We start from the raw sequence: 25,634 nt of genomic DNA on the forward strand, positions 1-25,634 counted from the left end.
GAGCAGTATCGCCAGCAGTTTCCAACGGCGCGACCTTGATGCGGCCCAATCCACTTCGACCGCAGCGCTGCCCCAGTATTTTTCTACGTCGGGCGCCTCATTGCAAAGCATGCGCCGCCCCAGCCGCTCGTCCCACTCGACCGTATTCTAGTACACTCTAGTCAGGGTACGGTGGCTAGAAGGGGGAGGTGGGTGCAACGCAGCCGTCGGAGAGCGCGGCGCGTGTTGCAGTGATTCATGATCCCGAGTGGTGGCGCGCGCGTCGACACTAAGATGCCTCCGCTGTAGTTAGACTGCTGTCGGAGCTAGCGAGTGCGCTCGGTTGGCATGGTTCTGATCGGTTATTTTGTCCTCCACGCTCGCTTCTGTTCGCATTCACGCTGGGGAGTTGTGCGCCCCTTGTGATGGCAATATTTCTACACATTGCCATGCCGTAAGAAGCAATGGCAAGTCGCATGAGACGACAGACGCACCGTTTCGCGCCTGGCTGCAGAACAGGCTATTTTTCTGCTAGAAAAGCAGAAAAAAAACACCCCTTTTCTCGGTGTCTGATGACGATGGGGCACTTAAAGCGTGGACTTAGAACCCCAGTTTAATCATATACATATACTATCATGCAACAAGATTTTTTTTAAATAAGCAAATGCCCCGTAACTGGGCAGAACCAAGGCAATGTTCTTTGATGTCGCTTCTAGATACTCAGATTATTTTTTTAATCTGCCTAATTATTGAAATATTATAATTAGATGAAAAGTGTCAATGAGAAAATTGTGGAGCAATATGCAAAACTCCCGATAGAGATTTCTGTTGCTCAATATGTGTAACATAAAAGTGTTTTTCCCAGGGTGAACGAAGCCCGCGAATACGCGCAAAATTTTGCGTGTATTCACTGGCTTAATTCTTTCACCCTCGGAAAACACTTTTATGCAGCACGTATTGAGCAATAGAAAGCTGTATCGGTAGTTTTTCAAGTTGCTCTACAATTTTCTCGTTGATACTTTTTATCTAATTATAATATTTAAGGAGTTGAATAATTACTTAGGACTAATTATGTAAGTAGGCGGAATGCAAAAATAATCTGAGTATCTACAAGCGACGGCAAACAACACTGCCTCGGTTCTGTCCAGCTACAGGGCATTATTTGCGTATGTTTAAATCTTGTTGCATGTTACTTGGGACACCCCGTATATTGAATCCTTTAATCAAGTGCTGTCTGTCGTTCTTTTGAGTATTCTTCATGGGCACCACCATTCTAGTTCATCGCATTGGCGACTAAATTAGGGTTGTTTACTTAAATCCTATATGGAATGATTTCTAAAGCATCATATATTGGTATTTACAAATTTGACGAGTAGGAGGATGCAGTGCGTCGCAGTAATATGACCTAAGGAGCTCTTCACTGCGAGCCTAGAAATCGGTGCAGCTTTCTTTACCCACACCACTAGCATAATATTCTTCGCATTAGCTGAAGTAATTTTGGTTCACTCCCGACGATTCGGGAAAGCACGTAGAACGCGTGCGACCGAGACCAACAAAAAATCTTTGTGCCGGCTGTGACGTGCCTGAAGCGAATGCACCTTTAACACTGGACCACTCACCAGAGGATAAAAATTGTGGGGTTTTACGTGCCAAAGCCACGATCTGATTATGTTGGACGCCGTAGTGTGGGACTCCGGAAAATTTGGACCCGCTGGAGTTCTTTAACGTGCATCTAAATCTAAGTACACGGGTGTTTTCGCATTTCGCCCCCATCAAAATGCGGCCGCCTGGCCGAGATTCGATCCCACGTCCCCGTGCTTAGGAGCCCAACACGATAGCCACAAAGCAACCACGGCGAGTCCATCAGAGGATATATGCTAGTCATTTATTGTCTCCTCTATTAACAAGGTACGGTATGCATTCCCTTAATGCTAGTTATGTCAAATATGCGAGCGCTAATCGCGAACAGAAACGCCCGTTTCGAAACCCGCGGCACCAACTGCCGTGCCTCGGCGCCCGGGGAGCGATCTTGCTGTCGACTGCAGCGCCGCCGCTGCTGTCATGATTGCTTGCAACACTCCGCCGCCGCCGTTGCTCTCACCTCCCCCTTCTAGCCACCGTAGTCAGGGCTAGAGTCAGTGGCGCACCGACGGGGGGGGGGGGGGATTTGGGGGTTGTAACCCCCCCCCCTGAGGCCGACTTAACTCCCCCTTTTGTTTAACCCCTTTTCTTTCCTTACGCATTTGAGTACTGCAACTAAGATGTAAGACGCGCAATCGTCTGCACACTCGCAAAAAGCGCATTTTTTCGACAATTTCCCGTGAAGAAATTGAAATTAGTGCTGTTTAGATGGTATTGGCAAACTGTCAACCCCCCCCCCTGGCAGAGATCCTGGGTGCGCTACTGGCTAGAGTGTACTAGAATATGGTCGAGTGGGACGAGCGGCTGGGGCGGCGCATGCTTCGCAGTGAGGAGTTGCTTCGCAGTTAAGGAGTTGAATAATTACTTAGGACTAATTATGTAAGTAGGCGGAATGCAAAAATAATATAATAAGCCCGACGTGGAAAAATACAGGGGCGGCGCTGCGGTCGAAGTGAATTGGGCCGCATCAAGGTCGCGCCGTTGTAAATTGCTGGCAATACTGCTCGGCAGGGTCATTCGTACAACTTCGCGCGCTGGTATTTGCGTTCAGACCAATCAAATGGGGTTCATAATTGCATATGACATGCATTTATTCCTTAAGAATAAATTCCTTTTCTTTCTCTCATTTATTTATCCTTTATTTTCTAATGCCGCTCGGTGATTGCGCGTGCATTGCGGCCGCAGTGTCGGCTTTCATTATACTATGTTATTGTACGGTTCCCTTTGGAGAAAAAATACTTTTCTCGTTCTTCAAGCAGCATGTATCTCTCGTGTGTATTGTTACGCATATAGTTTTCTAGTTTTCTATCAGTAGGTCTTGAGAAACGCAGACGAAGCAACAACCTTGCTGTTTGCCACTTCAAACAAGTAAAGCATATCTGCCCCATCCGGCGCCTTGTACTTATATTTACGGGACGCATTGATATAGATTAAAAAAAAGAGTAAACTACAGTGCAACATTCCATTCAAGTTTCCGCCTTTCTCGCGTAACAGAATGCGGAGTAATTGGTACGGGGTTATTTACTGCAGTCGGACCTGGAGCGCCGAAAACGGTTTTATACTTAGCCATTCTATGCGCTAATCTTTGGCCGTAAGCCCTATACGTGGAATTTTTTTTTCCAGTCGATACTTTAAAAAAGAAAAAAAAAGAAAGACAGCCTGCGCGGTAGTCTAATTAGTGCCTATATCGTGGATACGGCTTTGCGCTGCTAAACTGGAGCTCACGGGTTCAATCTAGGTCGCGGAATTCGATGGGAACGAAATGGAAAAAGACTCGTGTACTTCTATTTAGGTGCGCGTTAAAGAACCTAAGGTGGCAAAAACTAAACCGGGTGCCTCATAACATATCGTGGTTTTGCCACGTAAAACCGAAGTATTCGCTTATATTAAAAAAAGAGAAAAAAAGCAGGTGGCTGCGTTCTTCGGCTGAATTCTTGGGATGTAAACAACATAAATTATTCTCGAGTCTGATTTCCGAGAAAAACATGTTACGCTTATCCTATCTTTCATGCATATAATATGTAATGCCTTTCCCAAATGTATGACCGCTCAACTCTGCAGCTTGTATATTATAAACGGCTGGGTTCAGTTATCCGGTGCACTATCATAATGACCATAACGAAACAATTAAAGGAACGGTATGTGTCACATACACGCAGAGACATGCGCAGATCTGATGCGTTCGTTGAAGTGCGTACCACATGGGGCACCCAGTTTTAATGGGTTGCAAACATGGTGAGACTGTCAAAGTTTTCCTTGTCTGAATCAAGTTATCAGATTTACAGGCTGCCCCAAAACGCGGCGTTTATATTGAATGAGAGCTAGGAACTTGTTAAGCAGGACTTAATACCCATCCGTTAATTCTCTCAGGAACTGCGCTTTTGCGTAACAGCCACGACTCTCCGGCAGCAAAATCATTCGGAATAACAGTCCTCACTTGCATGCAGTCACTCACCTTTGAGATTTCAATAGTGCTGTCATGCGTTACATTCGAACGGAAATGACTATTCGGCGTCGTACAGTATATCAATCACTTGCACGCACGCACGCACGCACGCACGCACACACACACACACACACACACACACACACACACACATATATATATATATATATATATATATATATATATATATATATATATATATATATATAACACTTAACAGTAACAAACACACTTATTAGTGAATACTGGAAATAAAACTCTCAGTCGCAGCAATAATATTCATAGCAGGCAAAACCATGTTATATATATATATATATATATATATAACATGGTTTTGCCTGCTATGAATATTATTGCTGCGACTGAGAGTTTTATTTCCAGTATTCACTAATAAGTGTGTTTGTTACTGCAAACACGTGCGCTTATTCCTGTCGGAAGTTCTCACTTTTTTCATTATTGCATTGAGCATATTAGTTATTTTTTGCCTTACCTATATATATATCATACATATATATGTCTATGTACCCTTTGATTTAATTACCTAGAAATACAACGGTCATTCTTCGCGCCACACAGTTAATAAACCTAGTTTATTTCACTCTAATATTCTGCAGTTGATCATTCCGTTCGATCATTGTCCCTGATCAATATCCACCAAAAAGAAGCGCGTGTAAAATGCCACGATATCAATAATAAAATTTTCTTACGTAGCCTTCATGGTGCGGAGATACCAGCTACTTTTAGAGGACAGTGGTAAAAACAGCAGTTCACCTGGCTAAAACTACATTTGGCACCGGCCGCCAAGAGTCATGGGCGCACCGAAGCAACTAAACCATTAAAAAATGTACTGCACAGAGGTTCTGCGAGAAAAACTGGGCGTCCGCCAGCGTCCGCGTAGCGAACGCGCGCTCACTAGCAGACGACGCGCTTGACAACGACAGCAAAATTGAAGACGTCGCGTTGTACAATCTATGCCTCAAATATACATGTTTGGCAAAATGGTGTAAACATAAATTTGCAGTTGAAATAAATCACTATTTTAAGAGCGTACTATGCGCAATCGGCCTCGGCGCCCGCAGCGAAAGTACGTTGAATATGCCGCGGAGCGCGTCTCCGCCCCTATCCAGCTCGCTCGCAGCGCCCTCGCACTATTTTCCACACGCGGCGCCTCAGCGGCAGAGCGCCGTTCGGCCCACTCGACCATTGGCTAGTACACTCTAGTCAGGGCCTCTCCTGTTTTGTTTCCTTTACAGTGTACTAGAAGAACCCCTATTCTAGTACACTGTAGTTTCCTTCCTCCATGGCCGCCATTGAGACGATGGCTTTACCTCGGATTGGATCGGATTGGATTGAATCGCAACACGACACTGAATCGTCGCACAGCGTGCTTTGCCGTGGGTTTTTGACACATCAACGTCAATATAGTTTGTTGAAACATTATTATTAATATATAAAATTAGACAGTGAAACAATTACTTGTTTTAGGAATAAGTGGTGTCGTAAAACTAAACATTTTGGACGTGTTTCCAGGTTCTCATGAATTCAATTAGCGAAGGCGTAGTAAAAGTATAGCCTTAGAGATTGGCAACTAACATGTGGCGCCTGTTTTATTTTTTCCTTCTGTAATCATTCATGCAGCCAGCGAAAACATAGCCTTTGAGATCTGTTAGGCGGCTGAGATTAAGATCGCAAGTTCGATTCAGGTCGTGGCGGCTGCATTTCGATAAGGGAGAAATGCAAAAACGCTCGTGTACTTCGATACAGGTGCATGCTAAGGAACCCCCAGGTGATCAAAAGCACGGTGTAAAAAGGAAGGTGATCCGACGGCGGCGCGAGGCGCGGCCACTTAGTGTGACTCTACGCCCACCGCTGCCGCAAGGTGCAGCACCTGTTCTGGGGGCCAATTTTTCGCTCGCTTTGCTAGTGCTTTTATGGGCACGCGTGGCAGAAGTGCTTTATTTCGATGAATATATGTCGTTCGCCTGCTTAAAACGACTCTACTTGGTTGGAGGAACGTCCCTTTATATTTCTGCCGACATTCCGATTGACTCCGACGCGGCGAGCAGCGGTAAGCGCAGCGCACCGTCTGCTCGAGCAGACGACGCGTCTCTCTCGTGTTCGAAATGACGGTATTTTGACTGTAAGTTGCATGAAACCTACTACCTGCTCAGGATTTGGCGTCTAAATAACGAAAAATTGCATATATTTGGGTATGGGTGTTTAAATGCTGACGGAGGTCGTAAATTATCCACTGTTGTGCCGCTTCTCCAAGGCCTCCTGAGCACGTGCTGCCCCTAGCGGCGGCACTCACTTCCGGTCACAAGAAGTGGCCGCTCTCTCGCCCCAGCGCGGGCGCGCCCTCGGAGCATCTATCTTCTTACAGCGTGATCAAAATTATTAGATCATGGTCCTGGCAAAAATAAATTCGAGAATTTGTCCCAGTTACAAGTTGGAGGGCGGGGCTCATAATCGACCTTTCCGCAATGATGGATAGTTTTAGTACACTCGCTCCATGTTCCATAATTAGTGATTTCTAGTGGGCGATTCAATGTTCTGCAAGTTTTCTATAAACATAATTTTAAATGTTACTGTACTCATGATCTAAGCATGTAATATAATAATGCCAATTGCTGTACGGAGAAAAATTGCGCAATTTTCATGCTAGAGTGGGTTTGTCCAAATTTTAAATTGTCATAATTGCCATCTTAAGTTGCAAGGATAGGGCAGTTACTCGTTTTGCCTTGCAATATGAACTCCAAGCATGCGATAGAGTGCAGAAACATGCAAATATTGATTACAACCCTATACAATTTCCAACCATAATTTTTCATATTAGGACATCGATCCATCCATGTCCTAACTTATGTATGTCCTAGGCATGCACATTTATGTACAGCCACTGGACGATCAAAATCGGATGTCCCCTGGACATCCCGTTCGGATGTCCAGAGGACATCCGAACGGGATATGGACATTCCTTGTACGTCCTATGGACGTCCGTGCTGGATATCCTGATGGATGGACATTCGGACTTGTGGCGTACGTCCCACGGATATCCGTGGTTACTTGGGCACGTGAATGGCCCACATATTTAGACTGCACTACATTCGGGATTGGCCGACATTTTTGATGGGATAGCTAGATAGCCGTAAAGACAATGCGAAGAATGTTATTCGCCTTAAAAAAAAATCGAAACTCTCAGCAGAGCTACCAGACGAGTTTTGTTTTACAGGTTTGAAACCTCTGCAGTGCTACATCAAAAATTCTGAGCTTGAATTCAACGAAAAGGTGAATTACTTCGTGGCCTTAAAGAAACAAGCCTTCTTCATTTTTAATATCTGCTAGATATATGTTATTGTGAATACATACAATATTCAGATGGCTTCTTCAAATATGCCGCTTGCATTAGTTCATTTTCTTTCTGCTCAGCTCAAGGACAGGACAATTCTTAAAGGGCCCCTAAACAAGCCTCAGCTCGAAAATTAGTTACATAGTGGCCGATGTCTACTAGTGTTCTTCTATGAACATACAGCTGCAAGCATTTTTTTAATGGTGCAGTAGTAGCGAAGTTACATGTGTTTGACGAACGAGCACGCGGCCGCCGCTGTTTCTCGCTCTCCTTCGCTACCCTTCCAACTCTCCCCTTTGCCGCACACGCTCACGAACTCTACGCAGTGCAGCGAAGCCTCCGGCGAAAGCTGCGAAAGCTCACTGAATGGCACAGAAAAAAAAAAGCGCACTTCCGAGACGGGCCGCAAGGGAAGAACCACACGCACTGCTCTGTAGTGTGTGTTATCTTAAATGTTATCTTGAAACGCTGTTTTTCCTTTGATGATGTTAGCCCGTCAGTCAATCCCTGCATGATGGAATGGAAGCTTCGTAACAGGTTCGATAGCGCACAATGGGCGTGACCCTTCCATTCTCGGAACACACAGCCGGCTCTCTTCGTGTTGGCGCTGTGGTCGAACGACCAATCAACAGCGTTCACCCCTGGTGGCTTCTCCTGGCTTCTCCGTTCACCCCTGGTGGCAACACCCTGTTGACGTCAGCACGCGCCGAGAGGAGGCACCGCTAAGGCCAGGAGAGGAGCGCGGGATTGTTTATATATATAATTTGCGGTATTTCCGCGGCGCGTAGCGCTGCCGCATTCACCAAGGATGATAGCCGCGGCATTCTAGTCGATGCGCGCGTTTGAAATGTAAAAAAGAAAAAAAAATGTTAGAGGTGGTTTAGCGCGGGCCCTGCCGCCGTCATCTTATTTTGGTGCAGTAAGTTGCCGTGCAAGACATTTCGCTGCATGCATTTCAGAAGGACAGTTTGTTTGCGTTAAGTGAAAATTTTAGTTCAACGAAAATTGATGAACGAAATTTTAAAAAAACGACACTAAAATCACACTACTTATTACTGCGCCGCATGCACAACTAAACCCGGCCTCCAACATATATGAGCAGGCTAACTGATGATCTATGATGCAAATTAATGGCGTGGAAACAAGAAACTAACGAGAAGAATATGAACAAGGACGACCAAAGCCTTTGAGAAATATACGCTGTCAAGGTACTGCTTAGGAAGCTACCAGCACAGGAGCACTGTATCAATAAAGTTCATGGAATATATATCTTTCAGAGACATTTTACTTGCATACTCAAAATATCTGAAATGATATTTTGCCATCACAAAGATGGGGAATCACGTTTATAACAGCAACACGTTATTTTCGTGCAGTGAAATAAACAAGATTCACATTGCCAAATACCTCATGGGATGCCAGCAATTTCTATTACCACCAAATTACGAACTTGTGTGGGTCTGCCACAAAAACTATAATTTTCTGCCACATTTTACATCCCCCTCTTCAATGTTTTCAGATAATTTTTTTGCACCCTAATCGAATTAATAAGCATTACCAGAAACTTATTTTCTCCCGGTTCACTGACCAGTTCAACTCTGGAGCGAAAAAAATAACAGTGCAAACCAGTTCAATTTCGTTTGCATAATCAAAAAATAATTGCAGTAAAACAGCAGAAATTTATTTTATGCCAGAACTCGGTGCTACTGATAAGCTGCAATGAAAGATTACGCCTATTGTTCTTCATGCACCACCTATGTTGCAAAATAATTATGCAGCTCCAACATCAATGCTGGAATCTATGTGAAGCGAAGCTTTATTTAGGTAGCGAGAGAGGAGAGCATATTGAGGAAATGCAGAGTCCATCAGCCTGCTACTCTGCTCAGGGGGAAAAGAAAGGTAGAAAAACATGGGTCTGAGGAGTAATGAGGAGGACAGGCAGTAGCATGCGAAACTCCCGTTCACAGCCTTGAATATAGGCCTGTGTTAATTAAATATTCTAAGGGAGTTAGCTCTATTGATATGTCCGGTTGACTTTTTCACTTTAGGGCCTATTATTATTTGACACTAATGAAGATATCGATCAATGCCTGCCATTCACGGTCGTACTGCAGACAAGCAACCAGCATGTGTGCTGCACTGTCTCGGGTATTTTGCACGCATCATAGTCTGGCGAGTCCGTGCGCCAGATCCAATGCAAATATTGTCGCGTTTAACACGAGTCTGCCCCTGAAGCAATACGCTGAAAATCGTACTGACGGTGCTGCTACATCTAAAATCACTGGAAGATTGTGTATATTTACAAATGAGGTAGCATAGCTGAGCCACAAGTGCACGCAATGCATGGATGAAAAACTCCAGAAAAGGTGGCGAACCTGAACCAAAAACTGTTATTTTTTCCTTTCGGTTTCACTCACGAGTGAAAAAAATTGCAGCATTCCAGTTTGAATAAAAATATAAATTTTTCCTGGTTTTCGGTTCAGTTCCAGTTCAATACCTGGAAGCTTTAACACGTAATGTTTCAAAAAGCATTTTTTTTCTTGTCAATTCCAGTTTTGCTGTCATTCACTTGGAAAAAAATTTTTTATGTCAATTTCCGTCGTCGCAAAGGGCTGCGGACCTACTATATGCAAGGGCTGGACCCTTAAGGACCGGCTCATGCACACCTCCATGTACTTCTTTCTGTTTTGAGAGCAATAAAAGTTTGTTCACTACCACCACCACCCAGTGAATCTCATGCTCCATTGCAGTGATGCTCACCCCTCTTTCATATTACCAAGACAAAAATATCTGCTCAGTTTTGCTACATTTCTAAATGCTCAATCAAAGTGACCTAAAATGGATCCCGTGGGGACGAGTGCATTCCAAGATCAGCTGCACGCAAGCCAAATACACAGTATTTTTTAAATCAAACTCTGAGCTTTTCAGGTTACACTAGATGAAGCCCAGTTCACTGGCAGCTTTCACGACCAATTCAACAATGTGGGCACTCCATGTACAATAGGAAGAAAATAGCACTCCCAGGTATTTGTTTCCCTCTTTGTTAGTTCATCATTATGAGATAACTTACAATTGGCTTTTTCTTTTTAGTGAAACACATTCACATACAATTTTTAATGCTCAGATGTATATTCTATACCATACACCATCTGTAATTTCTTTTTAAGTCATTCTTGAGCTAATCCATATGCTCATAATTATTTCCTATAAACAACACAGTCATCTACAAATAGATGACTGTGTTATGACATAATGACTAACTGATGACGTAATGAAGCAAATGTCATTATTATACAGGGTGAACATTTTTAAACTTTACAGAAGTTTTAGAATTCACCTGTGGCAGGTAGCATATTTCTTATTGAGCTGGGTTATTCGATGAGGCAGACATTAGTAGCACGAGAAATCGAAACACATATTCAACTAATAAAAAAAAATCGCTAATAGGTTCTTAGTTAATTACTTTACAACACATTGTAATTTACGACTCGTAGCCGGTGAGCTTGTCAGACGTATCCACTTGTACTGAATTCCGAGAATGACACCATTTTGGAGATATGCACCATCAAACTAGCCGTAAAAATGCACTGTTGTTCCACTTACATTTTCACCAAAATGCTGTTTTATACATTGAAGCGCAAAAGTAATGGGAACACTCATGTATTTTGTCCCACACTTTGGAAAATATCACGAAAATGGTGTCCTCCTGGAAAATTCATTTTAAGCGGATGCATCTTGCAAACCCACCGGCTACAATTCGTAAATTGCAATGTATGTAGTAAAGAAATTAACTAAGAAGTTCATTAGTCAAGTTTCATTAATTAGCTGAATATGAGTTTCAATTTCTCATTCTACTAATGTCCACCTCCGAGTAACCCAGCTCAGCGATAACAATTATGCTACCTGCCACAGGCGATTTTTAAAAATTCCGCAATGCGTAATATTGAACACCTGGTAAATTAAAGACGAAAAGGGTACAAGCACACAGCCCTGCGCTACCTCTGATATAAAGTTAACAAGACTTTATGCTTTGCAATTTAGTACAACACATTGGTTACAGTGTGATAAGTAATTTTCAAGCCACTGAATACCTTTTTGATCTAAACTGAATTGTATCAGCTTTTGCAGGAAAAGGGAATGCATCAGTATCGAATGCCTTTTGCATGTCGAGAGATACACAGTCAAATTGACCATTGTCACCAATTACAGATGCTAAATCATATAAAATTCGAACTACAGGAGCCCTCTGAATAAAAATACTATTCACATTTAAGATAACTATACAAAGGTTCTTTCTAAGAAAGTGTTGTTTGATCAGAATACTATGCTAATCCACACTGAAGGTGACTAGATATTACATTTGAACTCTGAAATAGACGTACTTAGGTTTCACCCTAAGAACATTTTCCCCGATAACACAGAAGCTAAAAAAAGTATTTTATTGTTTGCAATATTTTCAAGATGCAGTTCATGCACAAAAGTTTTTGTGAGATCTTCATAGCTGCCAAATGTATGCAGTAAAAGCCAAACACATATTTGAAGACATATTTTATTGGCACTGCAATTTGAGCACACTATTTGAAAGTTGACAAAATAAAAAGGAAGAACTGATGAACTCTTTACAAAAGTCAAACAATTATGAAGTTTATATCACAGCTGAAAATGAAAGCCCCAAAAATGCTGAGTGAGGACTAGCCAATGCTGGAAATAGGGCAAGCATGACAAACATTACCAAAACGCCAAATAAATAAACTTTTAAATGTATATTATAAAACTTCGCTGTATCAGGTCACCGGGGGAATAAAAAAAATCCTTGTTCTTATTTTTGTATCCAAAGGGATAGGTCAGGGTTTTCCAGCACGTACATCGTTTTAGATGCTTCTTGCATCTCACCGGAGAATCACTTTATGTTGTGATAATATAGTATACTGATTCACTATGTTAACCAATTACTGCAGTACTTTTCATTAACCCTTATATAAACTTGTCAAGTGTAGGAGGTAGAGTTCTCGTCAGGTACCAGTAGCCTTCACCTTCTCTCCTCAGCTATGACCTGGAAATAAAGCAGATTAAAATTTCAATTACTGCACCAGCCTATGGACACATTATAATTAGGCATATAAAATGCACATTTTTTCGAACTAAACCACATGTTAAATGTATGCTATCCCCATACCAGTACTAGTACAGTAGAGATGGCTTCCAAAAAATCAGGACAGTAATAAAAGTGCATAACTGCTAAGCAGTCAACATTAAAATTTGGAACAGCCCACAGGGAGGAGGAGTGAATAGCACACATTTTTAAAAAGCTTTCCCTGAGCATGCACATTTCTTGGGATACATTGCACTTTATTGACAATTTACCTTCAAACCAAGCACACAGCACACTTGGGATGATAGAGGCTGCCAAGCAACACAATATTTTTCGATCACAGTGACTTTTTTGGCGACATTGCTGTGGTCAATTTGGCCTCCTTCAGGAACTTGACTGTATATAAAGTTGCCTGAACCGAATACCCATCCAGTGTCCTTTCCTTATCAGATCTCCGAGGGCATGCTAGAAGGCTGACAAGTGACATTCCATTTGGGTTTTGTTTGTAGTAATATGAATCTGTTCATATTCAGCATTATTGCTTAGAATCGACATTATCATCTTATAATTCTCATATCATTATCATATTACAATCCACTGAACTTCAGCAATCAAGTCCACACCTTGAATGTTTCATGCTTGCGCTCACACCATACGTCCCATCTTGGTTCAATGAATATGTGCAATGAAAGTTTGTGAGCCATGCAAGTTAACAGACTCAAATGCAACTCATGTTTTATAAAACTTGATGCAACATCCGTAAAATGGTAGGAGTCCAAATATGTAAACATTATGGAATGTTCAGAAGAAATGGCAGGTTGTGGAAGTATGGTGCTTACTGCAATATAGACAAAATCGCCGACAACAAAATTTCTGCATCGAATATTATACTTACACCAATACCCAGCCATTTTACAGCACTTAAGATTTTTGGTGCAGAATAGGACAGGTGGGAATGCAAAATGACACGCATGAATACAAACTTTCAACTGGCAGCAGCAATGCTGAGTGCATGAGTTTGCCATCAGTCTTTTTATCTAAGAAAGAATTAGGTTTTTTAGTTGGCAGCTAATGATAACCGAATGCTTTTGGCCGCTGTACATGTGCTTCCGCGTCATATGATTGGCTTGGTATCCTGTCATTTTTCTGTTATCTCGTTCAAATAAAGAAACAAGACAGAGTGTGAGCAAAACAATAAGACACACATTGCTAACTAACCAGGTATCTGTTCCAATTAATTATTTTTTAAAAACAAGAAAATGAATGCAAAAAGGACCATGAATCGATTTGACAATAGAAGCTATTCTAATTCAATACCCTGCAAAATCGGTGGTTTGCTTCTAAGAAAAAAAATTAAATTGTGGGGTTTTACATGCCAAAACCACGATCTGATTACGAGGCACGCCGTAGTGGGGGACTCCGGAAATTTGGACCACCTGGGGTTCTTCGACGTGCACCTAAATCTAAGTAAAGGTTTGCTTCTAACAGTTATAGCTCTTGGGATTATCAGGCTGTGTTTCTGCAAATCTGGTTTCTTAAATCTTCAGTTGACACCTCGGTGCAGAAGACAAAAAAAGACTGATAGCTTATGCCAAAACTTATAGAAAACTCATATAAGACATAGAAATACACTTAAAATTATAGGTCTTAGAGCGGGATATTGTAAGCATTGTAAAGGTATGGCATGTTTGATGTGCGTGTTGCCCATGATGACAAGCAATAAGAAAGATGACTATAATTCAACTGTAATACAGCAAAAAACATGATGCAGTGATGGAAGTAGGCACGCGTCTAAATAATTATATGAATTCGATACAAAACTTTCTGAAAAAGAGATTTGAGGTGCTTATCAAGAGTTACAGGAAACTTACTACTTTTAGAGAGTAGTAGAGCATGGCCGTGAAGTGAAATTGCTGAACAAGAGTTTACACACACTGGGGTGGGGGGTGAGTAGAATACCATAAGTATGGTCTTTGAGATACGAACAAATGCAACACGTTTGCTTTGCACCAGAAATGGACATTATCAGACGGGCACCATCATGAGGGCACACCCTCGCAAAAGCATCCTCACCCTCACGAAGTGAGGTGAGGGTGAGATAAGCAGTCAGAAAATTTGTGACGATAAGGAAGGGAGGACATCAGCTAGGAAGCATGACTGGGATGAAGCAATTAAGGCTGAATGAGGAAGTCCCAGTTCAAGCCACTACAGCTATCTGCATTGCGCATTCCTCAGTGAGCGCTTTACATTTGATGATAAAGGCGCGGTCACTCTAGGCCAAGAACCTGCTGATTTCTATCTCCTGAGTTCCAGCAATAGTGGTCTTCCTGGTGTCAATGCCCCTGTCACAATACGCCTATGCCCACAGACTGCAGGTGGTGCACTGACGACCATACTGGCAGATTCTGACGCATCTACCATGCTACTTGCTGCCGCTGATTTCTACACGTACCATTCTCTGTACAGTCGCCAAAGTCGCGAATATCTGCACTATGACCGGTACCGCACTATAACCAAAGCAACAATTTTCAAGGCCCGCACATATGCAAAACATGTGCACCGAGCCACCACGCGTATGCGACAGTCAAAGAATGCAGCTAGAACATTTGCATTCAATTTAGAGTCGAATCTCGATAATTCGAACCAAATCACGCGGCGGCGCCTCCGACCGGCATTGCTCTGCACCGCCAAGCTTAGGAGAGACCCCTCAATGTCGCGCGCGAACAAAAAAGGAAAAAAAAGCATGGCGGAAATTTCACCCTCTCTCAAATGGCAAGGTCGCCGATTCTGCGTTGCGCCGGAACATGCGTGTACATGCCGATGTCTCAGCCACACTACCGTAGCCACGCGTAGAAAATGGCAGTGAACCCTTCTTTCTCCCTTATGCTTCGTCTACTTTCTAGTCACGTGTTGACCTTGCACACTGCGGCTAGGGCGCAGAGGGAAGCAGCAGTGCTGTCCCAGACCGGCCAACGAAACTGCCCACGCCAGCAAATGCCTGCTTCCCGATAACGGCAGAAAACGAAGCTTCAGGGAGCTGGCGTCAGGCCGGCTGGACCGGGGCACCTGCACGGCGGTGGGTGGCTGTGACAGTCGAAAGTGAGGGAGCTACGAGGGAGGGCGAGGTGAGCTAGCGAAGCGGCAGTGTTGCCGAGGCGAAATCTGCTTACCTGCCACCCTCCTCCCTCACATTCCACGGTCTCCGCGTGCGCCCTTCGCCGTGCCGGCGCCTCCCGCTCCCTGAAGTTTCGTTTACTGCCGTTATCGTGAAGCGAGCGCTGGCCAGCGTTGGCAGTTTCTTGGCTCTCGCTCGCTATATTTCACGACTTGCACTCAAGATTCTGGTTTGAGCCTCACTGGCTGTTCGTTCGCACCACGTGCTTTTCTCCTCCACTTCGTCTCTCTTCCTCGAGCACTCCGTGGGGCACCCGTTTGAGGGGAGCGTTCGCTGTCTCCGCTGAAATCTGTACTCCCAGGCAGCTGCACTGTAACCGGTATTCCGTTTCCCGCAACTGCACTATAAGCGATACGTGTATACATGAAGTGCTACGGGAAAATTAACGGGAGTCTGAAAAGGCCGCACTTATCCGGTCCTGCACTATAAGTGGTTACGTTATAAGTGGTCTCTACTGTATCTGTTTTAGCCCTCCTCCAAAACACATTTTATTACCTGGTAATAAATACGCATTCTTACCTACATAAATTTGCTGTGGATTGAAGTTGAAATTTGCATGTAACTCTCATCCCCACTTTACTGTTAAACTAAAGTTTTGGTGCATGTTATAAGCGAAAGAATATGGTAAATTTTAAAACATGCATAACTAAGAGCTTAAGTTTTGGTTAGCAAGTCGCATCACAAAAGTCATAGCCAAGGCAGGCCAAGACAAATTCATTTACAATTGCCTACTGATTTCTGCACCTGCTCAATTAATCAAACATAACATTTGCGGTGGACATACGGCCACTGTAAATAGATTTGCATCGAGATGGCACTAAACCCTAACTTTGGTAGCCAACACTAGGAAAAACAGCGCTGGTTAGGCCTGACATCCAAGGCTGGTGCCTACGGTGGAAGCGGGGTGGTGGACGGCAAACCGTTACGGGAAGCTTGCTGCTCATCAGCAATTGGGCCCCAGCTCATGCGTGTGGGCTAGACTGAGTACCACAAAAGTGATGAGCGTGCCCACCAGGATCATCTGTGCACTTGCAGAATGAAACGGGTTAAGCTTGCGTGAAGACTGAATTAGCATGAAGTTGAATTTGTGCAACACAGAATAAACTGCCCACGTCGCGTAGTCAAAGTTGCACTTCCAGCATCGCAATGACAGGCGAATGTGAAACGCTGTCAGGGCTTCAACCACTGCAAAATTTTAAGTAGTCTGAAGCACAACAGTGAGAAAGAGCCTGTAAATAAATTTTCTATGCTGCTGGAATTGTAAGAAATGTAGAACTGGCACTTTTGCACGCGAATAACAGCAATTTGAAAATTCTTCTTTCTGGGGTTTTACGTGCCAAAACCAGTTCTGATTATGAGGCACGCCATAGTGGAGGGCTCCGGATTATTTTGACCACCTGGGGTTCTTTAACGTGCACTACAACGCAAGCACACGGGCGTTTTTGCATTTTGTCTCCATCGAAATGCTGCCGCAATTTGAAAATGACCAAACTCTGGAGATATATGCTTTTTTGCAAGCAAAGAACAACTTTTGTTTGATTTTTCAACATGTGGCTCTCACTGTGAAGATTTTATGTGAATCCCACAACTATTACAACTGTTTGCTTCGAAATTAGTAAACATAATTACTATTTGCTCTGACATCACTTCGAACTGAAAAATTGATATTTGCACAAGGCTACTGTTTAGTTAACCTTGTTTAAGGTTTTCCAACTATGTGATGTTTCTTCTTATATTATGGTATTTTTAAATATTATTACTATTATGAGGTGACTAAATCTCTTTTCATTTTAAAAATAGACATTGGCAAGGAACATTTTAGATTTACTTTGTTATATTGAAGAATTATTATATCTGCATTCGTTATAATGGGCTTTGACTGAAATATACTCAAGGGGTGTACATTCATTCTGCTACCCTTTGTTTTGTTTTCATCTCATTTTAAGGGTTTTCTGCAGTTTACTCAGAAGTTTTGAGAGCAAAAGGAATATGACATGCAAGAAGGGGCTTGCTCCTTTTTAATGCCATAAATAGGAAAAACTGCATCAAAATGAATCAACTCAAGCTTTTTTTATCCTTTTGTCAAATTATCTATCTCGTTATAGCAGTACTTCGAGCAGTTTCATTACACATCCCAAATTCAATCTCAGTTTCCGATTTCCACCTGAATAAAGATGCCACTCACCTCCCAAGACAACTGGAGCACAGCAGCAGCACAAACACGGTTGACTACTTCCGATGCTTCCCCGAATCTCTGGACTTCCATTGGAGGCACTTGGAGTCGATGCGCAAAGGTCGCTTCACAATGGCTCGACTGCGTGCTGCCAATGCCTCTTCAGTCAGCGTGAGGATGTACTGGCCCTTGTGGTAGATGATCAGCTTCAAATGCTACAGTGTCGATATGACATTGTCCTTCTTCATGCTCGTAAAGTCACAAATCCCGCTGCATGTGAGAAAGCACAGTTAGGTCACGCAGATGGTCGACTTACTGTCAATTGCTGCTGCTGCTTCAGAAATCACATATTGACTATATTTACTATCATCAGCCTACATAGGCCCGTAGTGGCATGAAAGCCTCTCTAAGCAACCTCTAGATGCTTCTGTTGCCCATTCCGCCCAATGACAACAAACTTGCCATCTCGTCACTTGATCCTCTGCTGTTTTAGACTACACTTTCTTTCCCTCGGCGCTCATCCTCTTGCTTTAACAGCCTAGTAATTGCCTGTTCTGTGCATTAAGTGACCTGCTCAACAAACCTTTGTCCTTGTAACCCTAACTAGGACTCCCACCTTCATTATCGAATCCACATTGGCGTCTTTGCATATTTTAACACTTCTTTTAATTTTCCATGTTTGCATGATCCTCAGCTTCTCAATTTCATCTATTATTCCCACAATTTCTTAATTGTATAAGGCATGACCCATTGCACAGTCCCATGCTGAACTCTCGAAGGAAACCAACAAAATTGATTTTCAATATAAAAAGATGTGATGTGGGTAACAATCATGAATGTCAGCAGCACCCAACAAAAAGTAAAAATAGGTGTTAAGAGTCCCACATCTACTAAACATGCATCAAATTATTGCAAGACATCATTGCCTTCCAAATTAGCTGTATATTGGAGGTCAGCCATGATAAACAGGATGCTAGACGACATGTGAACTGCACGGGTAGAGCAGTGAGTGAACTATCTTGCTACTCATTGGTGAGGGCCACTAAGACCAGAGTTCATAAAAAGATTCTTGGTCCACAGCTGCTGAGGAATGCTTCACAAATGTTGTATGCAGGCCATTTATATTGCTCGTCCTACTGAGCCCCCCAATGAGGTACACAGATGCACAAGGCAGCAAGAACATTAGGGTCCTACATTATGAGTGCCACTACGAGACACACGATTAAAGTAATTCTCACGCAAAATAGAGAACTGCAGGGGCAAATACACTTATGACAACAGAGTATGAAGGAACTGGCCACTGGTGAAATTTCTCACTTGCAGCCACTTGTTTTTATTAATTTAGTTTATTCCCATGTATTTATCATTTGTTTAATTCAATTATAAATTGCAGATAACTTTCCCCTTGCTGTCCTTGGCAACATTGTTTGTTGGCTTCTGATGTTATGACTATATATATATATATATATATATATATATATATAGTCAAATTATTCACTTTTTGCTTGTGTAATCATTCGCTTTTTGCTTGTATATCAACCATGTCATTGCCCCTACAGGGTGGACGGTGCTTAGTCAAGCTGCAGTATCCGCAGCTTTTTCGCCGTCTCCCCTTTTTCACTGATGTTTTTGTTTGGTGAAAATAAACAAAATGACTGACTGATATACATATCAGAAAGTAGGAGAGAGAGAAGTGTTTTTTTATTAAAGTTGGCACAAGCTGCGACAGAAAATCTGCCACTTGAGCCAAAGTGATCTCTGAAATCAATGGATGTGATGAGCGACTCACTTAATGCTGATCTTGGGTCTTTCCTGATTGTCAGTAGGGATCATAATAATCAGAATCTCGAGAATGGCCTCAGACCAGTAGGACCGGTACAACAGCAGCCCCATTTCAGAAAGTGGCTTCTCAGGAGAGCCAGCCTTGCCCTCAAACTTGGAGAGCTCATAACCTGAGAAGCAACAGCAGGCGACTCTTGAGACAGCTATCACTTGTTGCAAATGATGCAATCAGCTAACCGCAATCAGGTGTGAATGCAATGAAATGCTTTGCAGCACAAGCCATACCCACAAGGAAACAAATGAGATTCACACCAAAACAATACGGCGATTGTCCTAACAATGTAGATCCAGGTCACTTAGAAAAGGATGACGCTTCTTGAGCAGTGAAGAATTAAAAATAAAACAGCAATGCTGAAATAATCTTGGCTTCACACTCCAACTGCAACAAAATTTCACTTTAGTTAGATTTGTTATGAGTAGTAAGTACCACTAAAGCAATCTTGACAAAGCCACAGGGCTGGCAATTGAATAGTTTTCTTGTTAGCAGCCTTTAAAAAGCCCCTAAGCAGATGACACATGAACCTGGTGGTGGTGGTTGTGACGTAAGTCCCAGCAAGGCCTTGCCTCAGAGATTTTTCGGCACGCCACGGGTGCCAGCTTGTCACGGAGGCCATGCCAAGGAACCGTGCGCTCCTTCAAGCGTCACTTGCGGCGAGCAGTGATGGCAGAGTTTTTTTTTCCGTTTCGGTATCAAAATACACTGTTTTGCTGGCTTTTCGCGACCCTTTTGCTTGTATTTCAAACATCAAATTTTGCACGGAGGCTCCTTTATATTAACACTATCTTAAACCAGGCTTTTGACATGCTTCAAAAATTCGTTCAAGTTGGCCTTCAAGCCATGAAGCAAGTGTCGAATGAGTTGTCACATGGTTACCACTAAGCAGCACTTCTAACTCAATTTCTTCCCGAGTACCAGCCAGAAAAATTATGGGGTTTTACATGCCAAAACCAGTTCTGATTATGAGGCACGCCATTGTGGGGTACTCCGGAAATTTGGACCACCTGGGGTTCTTTAACGTGCACCTAAATCTAAGTACACGGGTGTTTTCGCATTTCTCCCCCAATCGAAATGCGGCCGCCATGGCCGGGATTCGATCCCGCGACCTCGTGCTCAGCAGCCCAACACCATAGCCACTGAGCAACCACGGCGGGTGAGTACCACTCAGATTCCACGTGAATTTTTAGCTTGTTTGATTAAAATGTGAACATGCTTTCTGCCATCTCTTCAAAGAATGTGCCCAAAGTTATCAATAATGGTGCAGTGCTAAAAAAAAGGAAGGGTAAACCAACCAAACAAGACAAGGTCGACGTATTTACACTTGAGATACAATATGAATAAGATACGAAATGAGCGAATAATGAATGTGCAAATAAGGCCTAATAGAGATATGTAGTCACCATTTAAACCACCATGTACACCGATCTTGTCTTCTTCAGCATCGACACTTGTTTGAGCCCTTCTTTTTCACCATTTGACATTCTCGAATGTGCCCCTCGGCCCCATTTTCTTGTTGCGCTTTCACGCTACTGCTAGGCATATGGCCTATTAGCCCCGAATGCTTACGACATCTTCAAAACACACACCCAAGGCTTGGACGATGCCATCGCACAGCTGGTGGCTCTCCCTGGTTCTCCGACCCTGCTCTCCTCCGTATCGAACACGGATACTTCGTGTCATCTGGCGGAGGGTGCATCAGATAAATTATATGACATTTGGTGATGGAACGGCAGAGGGCGACAACGACACAGGCGCTTACATTTCACCCTGTTTACGGCTAATTATGATCATTTTTAATTATATCCGTAGTTGAATAGTGCTATTCTCGGTGTTGAGAGGTATCATTTGATACCATTTTCATGTTTGTGTAACATCCACAAGTCACCTAATCGACCATTTTTTTTCTGGAAGCGGTTACAAAATAGCCAGATCTTGGATACGCCAATACTGTGCGAGGTCAGCTAAAATGACCTTGTCCTAAAAAAAGCAAACAAGTTGTGAGGATGTTGGAGCAACTTGTGAACTTGTTCAACTCCATTAAGGTATGCAGTCAAGTTCAAAACTTTATTTTTTCCCAAAATGTACAGTCTTTATTTTCTTTATTGTCATTTAGTTAAATGTAGCATTTATTGAGGAGCCTCTTCCAGAAAAATTTAATTTCCACGTTGTTTATTTCAAAAGATACAGCAGAAAATGTAACCCAACCCGGTGCCTATGAAACCCCAATTGAAAGTGCTTGCTTCGTGCGAAGCATAAACGTGCACAAATTCTGCACTTTATTTTTTTTTACTTCATATAAACATTAAATGTGAACAAGTAATAATGCTCTAATGGCATTTTGAGCATGTTTTTAACTTTAACAAACATTAATTCTCACAAGGTGAATGTGCTACATTTGAAACGTATTGTTTTGTTCTGGAGGTTCTGTGTGTGCATTGAAGGGACAGCAGATTGTCTTGTTTAGAGGTGTTTACGTGCTGGGCCATGATTGTAGTGATTCCTTCTCCAATGATATTCCTTTTCGCACTTTTCACGCTTTGTCAGTGGTCAGAGCGACGTCTCACCCGCGTTATCAAAGCGATCAGCTGGCCGTAAATTGTGGACGATAAGAGTGGCATATAATTGAGTGGAAGGCATTGCTACAAAATTGCGGCCCTGCTGTCTTCTCTTCTATATTCTACACTGGTAGCCATAGTATGGGTACGTTCAGAGTGAAGAGGTGAGAAAAATGGAAGTTCACCAGCAATCGGCACACGAAAGCACTGGACCTGGCATTGTACTGAAACAGCAAAACAAGGTAGCAAAAAGAATGAGGGGCCACGCGAACAGCAGACAAGAAAATTACACAGAATGAGACAAGCTACATATGGGAGTTTCTTCTGTCCAGGATGTCTTTTGTGCGCTTTGCATTTCTTTGAAATATCTTTTGTAGATTTTCTCAAAACCAATATTTTTGCAATTCTTCCATATGCAAGCAAGCAAACCTTGTTACCGAATAATGATATTTTAGTAAAAATTTACACACCTATTTCTTACATTGTTGTGTGTGCAGTGAAGCACAAGTAAAATGTGTGTGACAAGTTTGATATGGCTCGCTTTTGTAGCAAGGCATGTCAATTGGAAGTGCATATTTTTTGGTTATTCAATGAGTGCGCTCCAAGAATTCACTTGATCTGATTAGTTTTAGTTCATAGCACTGTTCAAGGGCTCGCCTATACTGCTGCCAAAAATTGTTTTGTTGTGATGAGGCAAATATAATGTTATGAGTGTTGGCGTGAGACATTCATTTATTCATTTTTTGATAAAGAAATAAATTTAAAAATTTTACACAGATTAGGAGACCGTTGTATGCTTAAAAAGTGTGCTGTATAACAGGAGACTAGTAATCTGTATTCATTATTTTCTCCTAAACTTTTTTTTTCTACCACTTGGCATCAAACCTTAAGAAATTGAGGGATAAAGTTACAGTAGATAACCCTTAAAAAGAATAAGCCTGTACTCACTAAACTCGATCAGCAGTCTTCCAAAACCTTTACGCTGGTAAGGGGGAAGTGTCAAGATGCAGGACAAGTTGTAGTCCTTCTTTGATAGCTTCTCCTGCAAGGTCACATCAAAAACGCACTGCACTCGGATGGCACCCTCCAATCAACAACAATCTCCTCCCATCGTAAGCCACATATTTATTACTGAACAAAATACCTAAAACACAACTTGCACAGTTGATAACAGTAACAGACCATCAACCTTCAATAAATTAGGAATCATTTGAATCTAACTCTAAAACAGAGCCCAAGAACTAGGAGAAGAAACTATATAGCATATGTCCTTTTAAGCAAACGCCGTGCGCCCTCTAGGAACTCCAGCAGCAGACTACTTTTAAATAGTGAAGTGCCCTATACAAGTCTCGTCATTGCTGTTGCCTTGTGAATAGGCACCAGGCATTTAAGGGTGCCAGCAGCACGCTGGCGACCCGTGATGTCAATGGCAGAAGGAAGAGCAATAATGTCATGTGGTGCAGACGTTGGAGCGAAGACGCACACGGTATTTCCAGTGATTTCGCACTGCAGTTTCCAAGGCCTGACTAACTGAAAAAAAAAGCATTTTAGTGCATTTACTCTTGAGAAAGGTCGCCACTTGTACAAGGCAGGTCACATCCATGGCGTCAGGTAGCACAAAACGAGTGCAAATTGCAATGCAATGCACCCCGCAAACAAAGCTCACGGCAACAAGCTAAGATGTGGAATTCCAGCAGTTTATGTGATATTGCTGTGCACGTTAACCTGGCTTTGTATTTAATGCATGTAGACTGGCAAAGCAGCACAAAAGTCACTACTAAAATAGATGTATGTCTTATTTTTCCTTTCGGCTCGCGGATAGCACATGTGTCAGTGTGTTTTCTGTTCATATATTTCCTTTTCTTGTGACGATTCGTTGACTTTATTGTCTCAGCAACTAACCCAATGTTCAGTCATGGTCTGTTTTATGCAGCTTGGCGTGACAAGAACCGTCGGTTGTGGCTGGTGCACAAGTACAGGTGGCAGCGTTGACAGCCAGTGTAAACAGGCTGCTGCGTTGGCATTCGCTGTCGATGCAGAGCACACAGAGTCGTGTACCAGCCACAGCGAGAGCTGGGGAGTGCGAGGAAAGAAAATTTAATCCAAACGAAAATGACGGAGCCTCTTAGAAGAAGGCCAAATTATTACTAACTTTTTGAACAGTTGTAAAAGACAGGACAAGAACAGCAACACTTGGGCACAATGCAGTTAAAAAGTTTCAATGTACCAACAAGCTCAATTTTCAACGCTCCGACAATTGTATATCTGCATGTTCGCATTGAGTGCTCAAGCTCTGGAGCTGTCACACCTGTGAAGGCAAGGACGCCTAATTTACTTGGAACACAAAGCCGTTGTGAATGAACGGCTCCTTCATTTTTGTTAGACCAACTTGACAAAAGCAGAGCAGTGTTGGAAATGTACATACTGCTGCCTATGAATTGCACATATCCAGGCTTTATGCCATTTCAGCTGGTGAGGCTGCAATGAAAACCGATAGAACTAAAAGGCCTCACCAGCATCGGTAATGTTTGAGCAAGTGTTTGTGAACCCAAAAATGCATGTTTGTCCAGACTTTTGATTCCACAGGGCATTTCGGAAATGCAAAACAAAAGGAACAATGGAACATAATCAACCAATGCAGCTGCTGGTTGCACCTGCTGCACCTGGACCAGCCATCACATGCCAATACATTTGCGGCGCCACTGCATGAAGGCACCCCCTGGTCCACATTGGAAAGTCCACACTGACCTTAGACCATGCCGTGGTCGTTGGCAGAAGTTTCGAAGCAACTGCACAGTACTCCAGGGTACTGTTGCCTGCAGGTGTCTGCAGTGATGACAGGCATCACAAACAAGCAACAGGGCCAAACATGCTACCATTTGTATCCCAGTCGTGCTTTTGCTGCGTTTCCCTGCATCACATTGCAAATTTCACTGCATCCAGGGCAAGAAATAAGACATGTAGGAAGTGTGCGAAGATTGGCTATTTCGAGCGAGTCTGCTGAAGTGAACAAGCCAACAGACAAACTCTTGCCATCTGAGAATTTGCGTTCGAAAATTCACAGATGTCCCGACTGTTTTGCACCTGGTTCGCAAGAGCAAAACAGATGTGCACATTGACGTGCAGGTACACAGTATCACAATTTCCTTGGGACCCCAGGTCTGCAGTCTATACGGTCAGCCACTAGCTACAAGATGCTTGAGCCTTGTTTCACTACAATCCATATCCACAGCGTTGTTTGACTCGCACCAATTCGTGGTTGCTTCCTTGCTCCAGTTGGTGTTGGTGACCATCAGGTTGCACTGCTATTCTATGTCATTCGAGACGAGACCGACATCCTTGGCATAGATGGCATGGCAGCCTTACTGTCTGAAAATCAACGGT

General features: G+C 42.9%; 1 protein-coding gene and 1 non-coding gene across 8 annotated transcripts in view; one reads left to right on the forward strand and one right to left on the reverse strand.

Moving 5' to 3' along the window:
• LOC119431658 (voltage-dependent calcium channel subunit alpha-2/delta-4-like) overlaps positions 1-25,634 on the forward strand; it is a 236,642-nt gene that overhangs the window by 146,109 nt on the left and 64,899 nt on the right. The gene's annotated exons all lie outside the window — the stretch shown is intronic.
• Positions 11,955-24,206, reverse strand: LOC119431656 (uncharacterized). Its single transcript, XR_007464098.1, has 4 exons — positions 23,199-24,206; positions 21,282-21,375; positions 17,868-18,125; positions 11,955-12,468 (listed from the first exon to the last, which is right to left on the reverse strand). It is a non-coding gene; the product is annotated as an uncharacterized LOC119431656 (transcript).

The sequence above is a fragment of the Dermacentor silvarum genome, chromosome 10, assembly GCF_013339745.2.
Source record: "Dermacentor silvarum isolate Dsil-2018 chromosome 10, BIME_Dsil_1.4, whole genome shotgun sequence".
NCBI lineage: Eukaryota > Metazoa > Arthropoda > Arachnida > Ixodida > Ixodidae > Dermacentor > Dermacentor silvarum.